This window comes from Athene cunicularia (assembly GCF_003259725.1).
Source record: "Athene cunicularia isolate RWA chromosome 3 unlocalized genomic scaffold, athCun1 chr3_part1, whole genome shotgun sequence".
NCBI classification, from domain to species: Eukaryota; Metazoa; Chordata; class Aves; order Strigiformes; family Strigidae; genus Athene; species Athene cunicularia.
Window position 1 is genome coordinate 122,154,787 of NW_020799097.1, and position 10,691 is coordinate 122,165,477.

The 10,691-nt window shown below is 43.2% G+C and overlaps 1 long non-coding RNA gene across 1 annotated transcript in view; it reads left to right on the forward strand.

The window, feature by feature from the left end:
• Positions 1–10,691, forward strand: part of LOC113478372 — a 58,863-nt gene that overhangs the window by 46,865 nt on the left and 1,307 nt on the right. The window contains exons 2-3 of the long non-coding RNA XR_003398047.1: positions 4,075–4,170; positions 10,142–10,269. This is a non-coding gene — a long non-coding RNA (uncharacterized LOC113478372). The remainder of the gene's footprint in view (positions 1–4,074; positions 4,171–10,141; positions 10,270–10,691) is intronic.

Consider the following 10,691-nt stretch of genomic DNA (forward strand, 5'->3'; position numbering starts at 1 on the left):
GAGATGGAAAGTTTGTTCATAGGGATTATGCTGGGCTTCTCAGGAAACAGTGTGATGGTTCCTTTCCCATGGTACTGAGCTCCTCTGGTGTGTGCCATGGGTGCAGTGAACTGTGGGGACTCAGCTGCAATGCTTCCTTCACCAGAGGATCTCTCCCAGGCCCATGTGGTGCAGGAAACTTTCCTTTTCCCCTCAATTCCTGGTGTTTGAGGTCTTAATTTGTCGAGCCCTTGCTTTGGGGCAGGAGAAAAGCATAGCCCTGTGAGAGTGATGTGGGATGCCCACCCCTGCAGACAAGACCAGCAAGCTGTTTCCCAACGCTTTTCAGATGCCCTCATTGAATGAGAAAGATTTAAAAAAAAAATGGAGATGTCAGAAATGCCAACACTAAAGGAAAGAAAGGATGAAGGCAAAAGCACACACACATCTGCAGCTGATTTAACTATATAAATAAATGGTAGGTTCCTTTGGCACTCCCAACACAAATAATTAAATGGTACATTTGGGTTCTAGGACACCATTGACCAAAAAATATAGATAGGGGAGAGAGTGTGTGTATGTGTATGTGTATGTATATGTATATGTATATGTATATGTATATGTATATGTATTCATGACATGTATGTATTTGTCTCAAATCATATGTTTACCTTTTTTCCCCCTATGCAATTACAAATTCATTAATAACCATGTGACTGAAAAATGAAGGCAGGACAGGGAGGCTGGATGGGGCTCTGTGTCAGATTGCATGGGCAGGAAGCTGGGGGGCTCTCGCGCTTGGAGTGAGGCCGGGTGTCTGGTTTTATTTAGGGCCACGCCTCCGCAGTTTTAAGACAACACAGTGCAATTACCACAGCTACCAAATGTTCTGTGAGAGCCTGACAGTCCCTGATGCTGTGGGGAAGGGAGATGCTGGGAGCAGGTCAGCCCTGGCCAAAGCCTCTCCGGTAGGGCTGTCAGCAGTCATCTCCTTTCCCACACAGCCCTTGGATGCTTAAGGTGAGCTTAACTCCATATCTATCTGCCAGACCCAGGGATTCTTCTCCCATAACTACCTGTTTCTTTCTGATGGAGGTGTATAGCTGAGGATGGACGAGCTGGATACTGGTATCCAGAGCTTGAAAAATGTCCTTTCCTCCTCTTAAAAAAATCCTTGCTGATGCAGGGAACCTTCTGCCTGTATTCAGGCGAAGCTCCCTTGGCACTTTTTCTAAGGAGCAATGAAGACATCAAGCCTTATATGGATTCCATTATTATTTTGTTTTATTGTGTTGTCATTTTATGAGGGACTCAAGGCCCACAGGGAGCAGGAAGGCACTACCATCTAAACTGGGGTGGGAAGCGGAGGAGGCACGTTGAGGCTGCCTGGTATCAGGGAATTATTTCATCCTGAGCTCTATTGTGGCAGGGGAACAATTCCTGTTTACCAACAGGCCCGCTATTGTGCTGCTGGTGCCAGAGGAAATCTGTGGCTGAGCAGCGGGGTTGCACAATTGCCGGTGTGGTCCCTGCCAGAGCCCTTGGCTCTGTGAAGCAGGGACAGTGGGCAGGATTCGGCGTAGCCCTGGTCACTGGTTACCAATATACCTAGGTGAGGCAGCCAGAACCCAGCCACATTGGCCCAGGCTGCTCATTATTTTGCTGTGAGCATTAAGTGGCTGATCCATGCGGATATACACCCTCCCCTACTTGCTTCCCCATCCTGTTGCATCAATTTGAGGGTCCCCGGGCCAATGCGGCATGTGGCTGTACAAGCAGTGGTACAGGCACTGTGTGGGGTACAAGCAAGTGGAGGGTGAGCAGGCTTATACTACCCTTTTATTATTCTTTAAGCTGGACTCTGAGCAGTTAATACCAAACCAGAGCAGGATCTGTGGGTTAAGGTGGTCTGTTAAAGTGTTTCAATCTCCTCTTCTGTTTCCCAGACTTCTTCATCCTGAATTTAGATCATCTAAATCCAAATTCTGGTGCTGTGGGCTTCCTCTTCTTCCCATTTCACCGCATTCACTTTTAAAATGGGCATTCAATTTTAACTTGTGGACTAGGGACAGAGCAGCTTTGCAGGAAATGTAAAGTGAGAGGAGGTGGTACTCCCGAGTGAGGTAGCTCAAGAAGTACCTAATCTGTGATTTGCACACCCAAACTCCACTGCCAGCATTTCTGAACTAAACCCTCAAAACCCTCCAAGCCAGATATGCCGTGTGTCCAGACATGAAATCTGCAGCTGGTGCCTATCTGTGAAAGAACACAGGGTCTCAGATAGTCAGGGAAGGTTGGGGGGGTCAATAAACTCCTCAGTGGCTTCATAGACCCCACATGTTATCTGTGTGGCCATGGCAACTCCTGAGCACTCTGGGCTGGGTTTTAAGCGGGATGTAGGCATAACCTTTAATATTACAGATGTGTCCGTGCTCACGTGGCTAGAGCTCATGCAGCTACACATGAGCTAACTTTAATTGAAGTGGTTTGGGCGCTGCCAGCATGCAGATCCTGTCTAGAGCAAGCTATGGCAGGGATCTAGGATTTACTTGCATCTCAGGGTGGGTTTCCTTACTCACCCTGAGCTCTCACAGCTCTATCTACCCATGCTTGAGGCTAGTGCAGATATGTCCCCATCTGTACAGCACCAATGTCCTCCAGCACATAGATCTGTTTGCTTTCCTTTCTCCACCTTCCTCAGTGACCCTGTCTCCTTCTCACGGGGTGCAGCCCTTAGGGTCCTGCCCCAAAACGTCAGTGCTAGAAGATGACAAATTACCTGATTTTTCCACATCTCCTTTGAAAAGATGAAAACAGGACTACACACAAACTCATCTGGTCTGCGGCGATACTAACCAACACGTCTTTCCTCAACCCCTTAGGACTTCTCTGCATGCAAAGAGAATGAGACAACCCTGAGAGAACGAAACAGTCAAAAATGCTTTTAATTTACTTCCTGGTGTGGTGTGTGGTCACAAGCAGGGCCTGGGAGCAGCCTCCGAGCCTTATCATTGTCTCTCCATAAGGGCATTTATTGCAGCACCCCATCCGAGCAGAGTGACACGCTCTCCTGTGGTGTTGTGACAGAATTTCTGCAAATACCATGTGATTTATGTACATTTGTTTGGGGGTTGGAGGATTTTTTAAATTTTTGGTCATAGGCTGCTGGAAGATCTGGTATTATTCCCTCAGCCTGTTACGAGTGTACGCTGAGCCATTCCCAGCCAGTTGGAGCTTTTCCACAAGATGGTACTCAGCCCAGTCTGTAATTGAAACAGGGCACGGATGCTCCTGGGGAAGGCAGACATCAGCCAAAAAAACAGGCCATGATATTCAGAGATATTTAATGTACAAATAAGAAGTTGTTTCATAAATATCTTATAAAAACTGTAATTTACTTCCCAGTATTTTAGCAGATTATCTTAATGCAAACAGCAGATGTATTTCAGAACGATGAGACAAATGTTTAGCGAAATTAAAGTTATTCATGTGCAGTCACACAGGGAATATTTGCATGATATTTTACTAATTGCTCCAAAATCTGACTTGTAGCAAATAAACAAACAGGGGAAAAAATAAACCATCAGGAAGATTAGCCCCAGGCCTCTTTTTAACTTCTCTGTCTTTCTTCAACTGCTCAACTTTTTTCCAGGCAGCTTGGGGTTCTTCCCCAGTCTCCTCATCGCACTTCTCAGACCCATTATCCTTTTGCAGACTCCTAGTTTTCCCCTGGTAACTGGATTTCTTCTGAAAGGGGCTTGATTTTCTTCTTCCCTTGGAGCCCAAGCACCCTTCCTCGCTCTGCAGTTCTGCCTGCTCCAGTTTCTTATTGCTTGGTTGTAGTCAATGAGGCCAATCTCCAATTGTCAAATTTCCTTAAGCATTTTGGGGAAATACTTCGTTATTTTATCTAGCTCAGAAGTTGTCCCAAATAGGATTAGCCATACAGAAAAACCCAACACAAAAGGAGTGGATGCTTTTTTAGTGGACAGGAATTGAGACTTGAGTTACTTTAACCCTCTCTTAAAAGTTTCAAGTTACAGCACCAAGAATCGAGTTGTAGTTGCTGATTGTTATGACATTATTTTATGTCAGGTCTATTTATTTGCCCTCCTGGAAAAGAGAATGTATCTCGAGACGTCAAAATATTTTGTTCGCCTTCATTCGATTGCAAAAGGAGCCTTAGGTGAGGTAAGAAAAGTGTATGTTTATCAAAATTTTGGTGCATGGCAGATGGTTACATGTTTGTATATATTTCATACTACCAAATTGAAGGAATGCTGAGGGTGCAAAAAAGTAGTGGGAAGTTAATAAAGGTCAGAATTAACATTGATATGTCTTATATAGAAATCCCATTGACTGCAGGAGCAAGTGAGCTCAGCACTGGAAGAAGAAGCCCTCAGTTTCATGGTACAACTGCTTTTTGCCCAAGGTACTGGAGTATCTAGCAACAGTGAGTGCCTCTGACCATTCCTTCTGTAGGTGGATATGAAATGCACTTTTTACCAGACTTCTACAAGCAAATAAATTTTTTTAAGCATCTGAGCCTTTAAGATCCTAAATCACATTGTAAGTCATGTCCCCAACACTGAAAATATTCCCTGTGATGAGTTGGATTCTGGAGGAGAGTCTAGGAGGCTTGGGGGGGGGAGCATGTGCAGCCACTGTTTGACACTTCATTGCCTAGGCAGGTCAGCAAGAGCCACCAAAACTCAGGTGCTCTCTCACTGGTGATGCAAGCGTTGCTTTCTTCTGGTGCAAAGTCAGGGCAGAGGGTTTAAACCTGGAAATTAAGTTACTGGGCTTTGCTCAAGAATTGCTGTCTGTAGAGGAGCAGGGGGCTGTGAAATGCCATTCCCTATGTTTGTGCCTGGACAGCATCCAGGTTTGGTTAGGGCATTTAATGGTTGGACTGGATGATCTTCAAGGTCTTTTCCAACCTAGACAATTCTGTGATTCATCAAGTGCCAGTGTCCAGCCTGCCGTGGGGTGAACACCTCTTCTTGGCTCACATAATGTCCATTTGCAGGATCCTGCTTTTCATGCTGGCTGGTGTTTGCATTTTGGCCAGCATTTTTCTGGTGGTTGTGAGGTGCAAGTGGATGGGGATGCTGAACTAAATGCACAGGTAGGTGCTAAGTAGTCCATAAATAATAAAAGGCAGCTGTACATCCCAAATGGTCCTTTGGGTTTTTGATAAAGTACTTCTGTAGGGTCAGTTCTCCTCTAATCTGTGACTTTATTTTTTTAACTCGGAGCAACCAAGGTAACACAAAAGGCCACTAGTACATTATCTGACTGAATAGGAAAATTAAAGGGGAGAATGGGGCATCGTTGTTATTATTCTTTTTTCTTTAAAGGAGGGTGTTTCCATTCCTGAAGTTTACATTTTGAACTCTCTAAAGTCTTTCTTTGGCCTCTCACATCCGCAGGTCACTGCAGGAATATGTAAAAAGGAAATGTTTTATTTTAACAAACAAAGTACATGAAACACACCCCTGCCACTGCATAAAATTCCTTAAGCTAAATCACAGAACCCAGCATAACCTTTCTTCCCCCCCCCCTCCCCAGTCTATTTAATTGAAAAGAGCTCAAAGTGTAATATTCTTTCAGGAAGCATAAATTGTATTGCTGGAAGTAATAGCGATCTCCTAAGCAAAATCCCGTAGGACTCACACCACTCTGCTTTCTGAAAAGCTGCATTCAAGTACATCCAGTGTTGCCTCTTTCCCAGCGGGCGTCCTGAGCACTGTGCTTGTGGTTGTGCACAAGGATCTGTGGATGATGCCAAAGCAACTGGATATTTTTGCATTAGGGTTTTCCTGGTGTTTTGGCCTTTGTGAGCAGTCCTGGGTCTCAGGAGAAGCTGTCAGACTCCTGCCCAACCATCCTAATTCTGATCCCTCTTCTTGCCTTTCAGTATGCATGTGTAACTCCCATGAATGTAAATAAAAGTTATTCACATTCATGGAGAGGGAAATAGATGCATTTATCTTGGCTCAAGACAAGCAGCATCTCCCCAAGGAGCTACTTAGGAGGTTATTGAGAAGCCAACAGCAAAGTGAGGTGGGCTGTACCTTCCTACATGTATGTTGCAGAAATTAGTAGTGTGTTGCTGATGTTTATGGTGAACAAATAGTTTATTTCTAGGCTAAGAAAGATTCCAGTGTAAATACTCAACTGGCAGCTAGCTGGAAGTTTGCCACTTGAAGTTAAAAGGCCCGTGACCAATGGTGTCAGATTAACATTTCCAAGTTGGACAATGTACAAATGGTGTTCTTGGACTGGAATAGAAATAGATGAAAGTGGTCTACTGCAGTGCAAATAACAAACTGGCAACCAACTGGTCATTGGAAAGAGAACATGCTATGGGAATATGCTTTCTGCAGAAATACTTTATTTTGGAGATAAGCATTAACAATAGGAAGATGAGGCTCGTTTAACAAGAACCATATGGTCTCATCCTGCTTTTATTTCACTCAATGGAAAAGCACTTATTGTCTTTTGTGGGTGTGGGATGGGGATTTACTGATAATAAATAAGAAGTACAATAAGTTGCCTTATCCACTGTTGCCCTTCAAAAGGTGTAAACGATTATTTTTAACCCATGTGTTGATATTTCAGGAGACAATAACTAAAAGGAAACTGAATTAAAGGTGCTGGTTGAAAACCAACTCTGACAAAATAAGCCAAGACAAAGATCCATTCAAGACAAAGTTATCAAACTGTGTGAAACCAATACAGCTGATAAGTAGAGAAGTAGTAGATGGGTTCATTTAAAAAAAAAAAAAAGTAAAAGAAGTAGTTTAGATTTTTGTGGGGAGAAAACAATAACCTGTAAAAAGTAGTTTACATGCAGATGGGGGAATAAGGCAGGGACTTTACTGAGGTTTAAGTAAATATATAATTTATTCTGTTAGCAATATAATTAAAGATAACAGAATTTAGCATGGAAGTTTCAGTATAGTCACAAAAATGATTTGTACTACAAAAAAAAAAAAAAAAAAAAAAAAAAAAAAAAAGTGGAAAAATCCTGTTTTGGGAACTTTTCAAAGATGTAAAACATTGTCTTGAATTGTTTACTTTTATGGGTAGGAAGTAAAAAAGAAGTGAAGTAAAAGTGGAAATGGCATTCTTACCACAGTGGGAAGGTCAAAGTAAACCCAATACAATTCAGCATTGCAAATTCATTTTTAAAACTGATTTTGGTTGGGTTTTTTTTACAGTGACTAAGGTTTGTTACTTTGGTCGCAAAAAGGCAGCAAGATGGAAACACTATTCATTATCAAGAAAAATCAAGATTCTAACATGAAATAATTTGTATCTTGGAAGCAGAAGGAAACAATACAGAATTTGGAGCATGTGAGGCTTCAGATACGCAATTTGACTGTCTTAGTTCTTCTCCTCTCAACTTTGAAAACCCCTTCCCTGGGACTCATTTCTCCCTTGTCTTTACTCTGATGACAAAACAGCCTTAAACATTTCTGTGTTTCTTTCAGGCTCCTAATTCCCACCTCAACTCCTCCATCTAAAAAAGGCTGAGGGCCCAGACCAAATTTCTGTAATTTAGAAGTTGTTTCAAGGTAGCTCCATGCTGAAGGTGATCCCACAGTAGATGGTTGTGCTTGTGATGGAAGTACATGCCAAGTGTGCTTCTGAGCTGAAGCTCCTGGAAATGCTGGGAGGTTTCTCCAGCATGACTCAGAGCAGGTTGTACACAGGTGAGCCCTAGTGGAACAGGACTTTGGATGCCGACACTTTCAGGATTCAGTTTTTCCAGGTTTCCAGCAATTCTCTAATAAAAGGGAATGAGAGAGGACTATTACCAGTAAATAGCCACGCTCCCCTAAAGAGTGGGACTGCACCACCCCACCATCCAACTCCCCCAGAGCTGGGGAGAACCCTCTGATTTCATCCTGCTTACTCCCTCACTTTTCCCCAAGCAGTGGGGATAGCTGAAGAAGCCCGTCATCATTTTATTGCTGTTTCTAATAAACACATATGGTGATGCATATAACAAGAACAACAGCAAGTCGTTATTGTTCAGTGCACAGCCATATGTGGGCTGTCCAGCGGCTCGGCAGCTGCATTGTGAGCACTCAGGAATGTCGATAGCCCAGAGAGAAAGGAATGATTTTTAAGGGCTCTGAGCCTCACAAATAGTGCGTCTGCTTTACATACCGCTGTTGCTAAAACAACTTCTGACTGTGGTGTGCCAAAAGCATAGATGTGGCGTTAGTCACTGCAGAAGTTTATAAGGTGATTAAATTGTTAGCAATTGCATTGCAGAGACTGAGAAATTATCTGGGACCATGTTGAAGGGAGCTCTGCAAAACAAAAAAAACCCAAATATATATATAAAAAAATATTTTGTGTGTATATACATATATATATATATATATATATATATATATGCATGTATATGTGTGTATTTATACAGTTAGTACTTTTTTTTAGCATCAGGAACTCAAGCACTTGCACATCTAGTACTTCACATAATAAAATCTTCAACCCCGGCACTAATGCATATTTATTTTATCCCGTTGTGCAAGGTTGAAAGGCATACGATTTACCAATAGTTTGTTCTCCGTTAGGTACATTTCGCTCTGGCCTCATATGGCTCTGCTTGGGCTAGATGATGCATACTTGAGTGATGCAGAGGCAGCCAAAATGTGATGGTTGGGATGCCTTGTGTACGTCTGTGTTTCTAACACTCTTCTTTTCCTGATGCCATATTTACACAGCAACCTGACTGAAAATGAAGAGCCCATCTGTACATCTTCATTTTTCCATCAGTGTGTTTGGAGGAGAGAGAGAGACTATCATTGAGGGAAAAGAGAAATAAAACTTAAAAGCAGGCAACATTTTTAAAAATTTGAACAAACACAGGCAGGCAACCATATCTTTATTTAAGCACTTGAATAATTTAACTGATTTTTTTTTTGTGGATGTGAGATGCTGAGTACCTACTGTAAATAAGAGGAGTGAGAGAGAAAAAAATTGTAAGGGATCCAAAAATCAACTACTTGCATATGTCTCTGAGCATGGATTTTTGAAGTCTGATTTAAATATCAAAGTGCAAATGGTTTTGGTCAGTGTTTCTAACGCATGGCAGGAAGTCCTCAGTCTTGTGCTCCTTTTCATTACATGCTCCTTGCACACACCATCTTCATGGCACACAAATTACCTGTATAATGGGATATGATTTGAGTAACCCATAAAGCCCAGGGAAGAACCACATCCAGGAGTTCACAGAAACCATGGACCAGCTCAGATTGCCAAGAGCCACAACCATTTTTGCCCAGTAAATGAAACCACAAACATTTGCACACTCTGGTGTCTCAAAAAAAAGTAAATATTCTGCATGACATACTTTTCAATATCGTACACAGTAGCAAAACAAAAAAAACCCACACCAAACAAAAAAAAACCCACTTCTGTTTACTCCATTCTAGGCATTTTTTTTCCAGTAGGTAAAGCTGAAATGCCTACACCAGCTTTACTTGAAATAACGAAAGGCCAGATTTTCCCTCCTGACAGATGTACATGGCTCTCAGTTCCTCCTGGGATCAGTGGCAAGACTTCAAGAAAAACCCCACGCCAAGGCCTGCTTTCCAGAGGTCCTCAGCATCCCCTCATTCCTGTTGACTTGTAAGCAATGTGCAGCATAAGGTTTTGCTCGTTCCTTAGCTGAATCTTTCAAAACTCATGATTTCTCAGCATGAGCCAGTATTTTATGTAACCCCAGCTTGCATTCCTCCAAACCCCTCCTGAGCTCCAAGTGCTCTGACAGCCAACCTCAAATTCTTCATCCTCACAGCTGACAACTTTGGTCCTCCGGCAGTGGCACGACAGGCTCCTCACACTGCTCCTGGGGGGACTTTGGGGCCTCAGCGTGGCTCTTCTGGGCACTGCTGGGACCAAGGCTGGAAGAAGGCTGGACTGGAGGAGTGAGCTCCACTCCAAGTGGGCAAGATGTTGTGCTTTCCTGCAACAGAAATGCCCATTGCTGGCTTTGTTTGGCTGGGTTTTTTTTCTTTTCCCTGCAGCAGCATCAGTTTTATCCATGTCACTGCCAGAAAAAAAAAACATTTTTATGTAAAAATGGTAGGAAGGAAGGACACTAATTTGGTGGGTCCCACTTGCTGTTGGTCCTCTGCAGGCACCTTGGATGGCAGCTTCAGTTCACACTCCTGACACCCTGCTTCACTCTGAAGGCAACATCCTGAAGCTGGGCACCTGAACAAGCTCAAGAGGTGTATTATTATACCATACAAGTAGTGGGAGGAGGTGAGAAACTAAACCCCCTTTTTAATTCAATTTCAGCTGATTTTCCCTTGAGAGGTGGAAAATCTTGACCGTGGCACTTCCCAGGCTCATTTTTTGGGGGAAGTCCTTGCTGGCACAGTAAACCTTCCCTAACCTCTCGGCATCAGAGAGCTCTCCCATTCCCCCAGGGGCATCCCGGAACTTTCCTACCACTCACAGTAAGAGGCACGCCCTTTTTGGTTGATGACCCCGTCCCCACCACAACCAGACAGGAGTTAGCAAGGAGCACTTATGTTCCTGATGCACAATTTCTTCCTCCTCTCTCTTGGAGGGGAAAAGTGCCCTTTTTCATTTAGCTAGCACCTACCTTTTTCCTCCATACAGGTAGCAAGAATCACAGCATAATAGAACCTAAAATGGTTCTTTTCCTTCCCCCCCCCCCC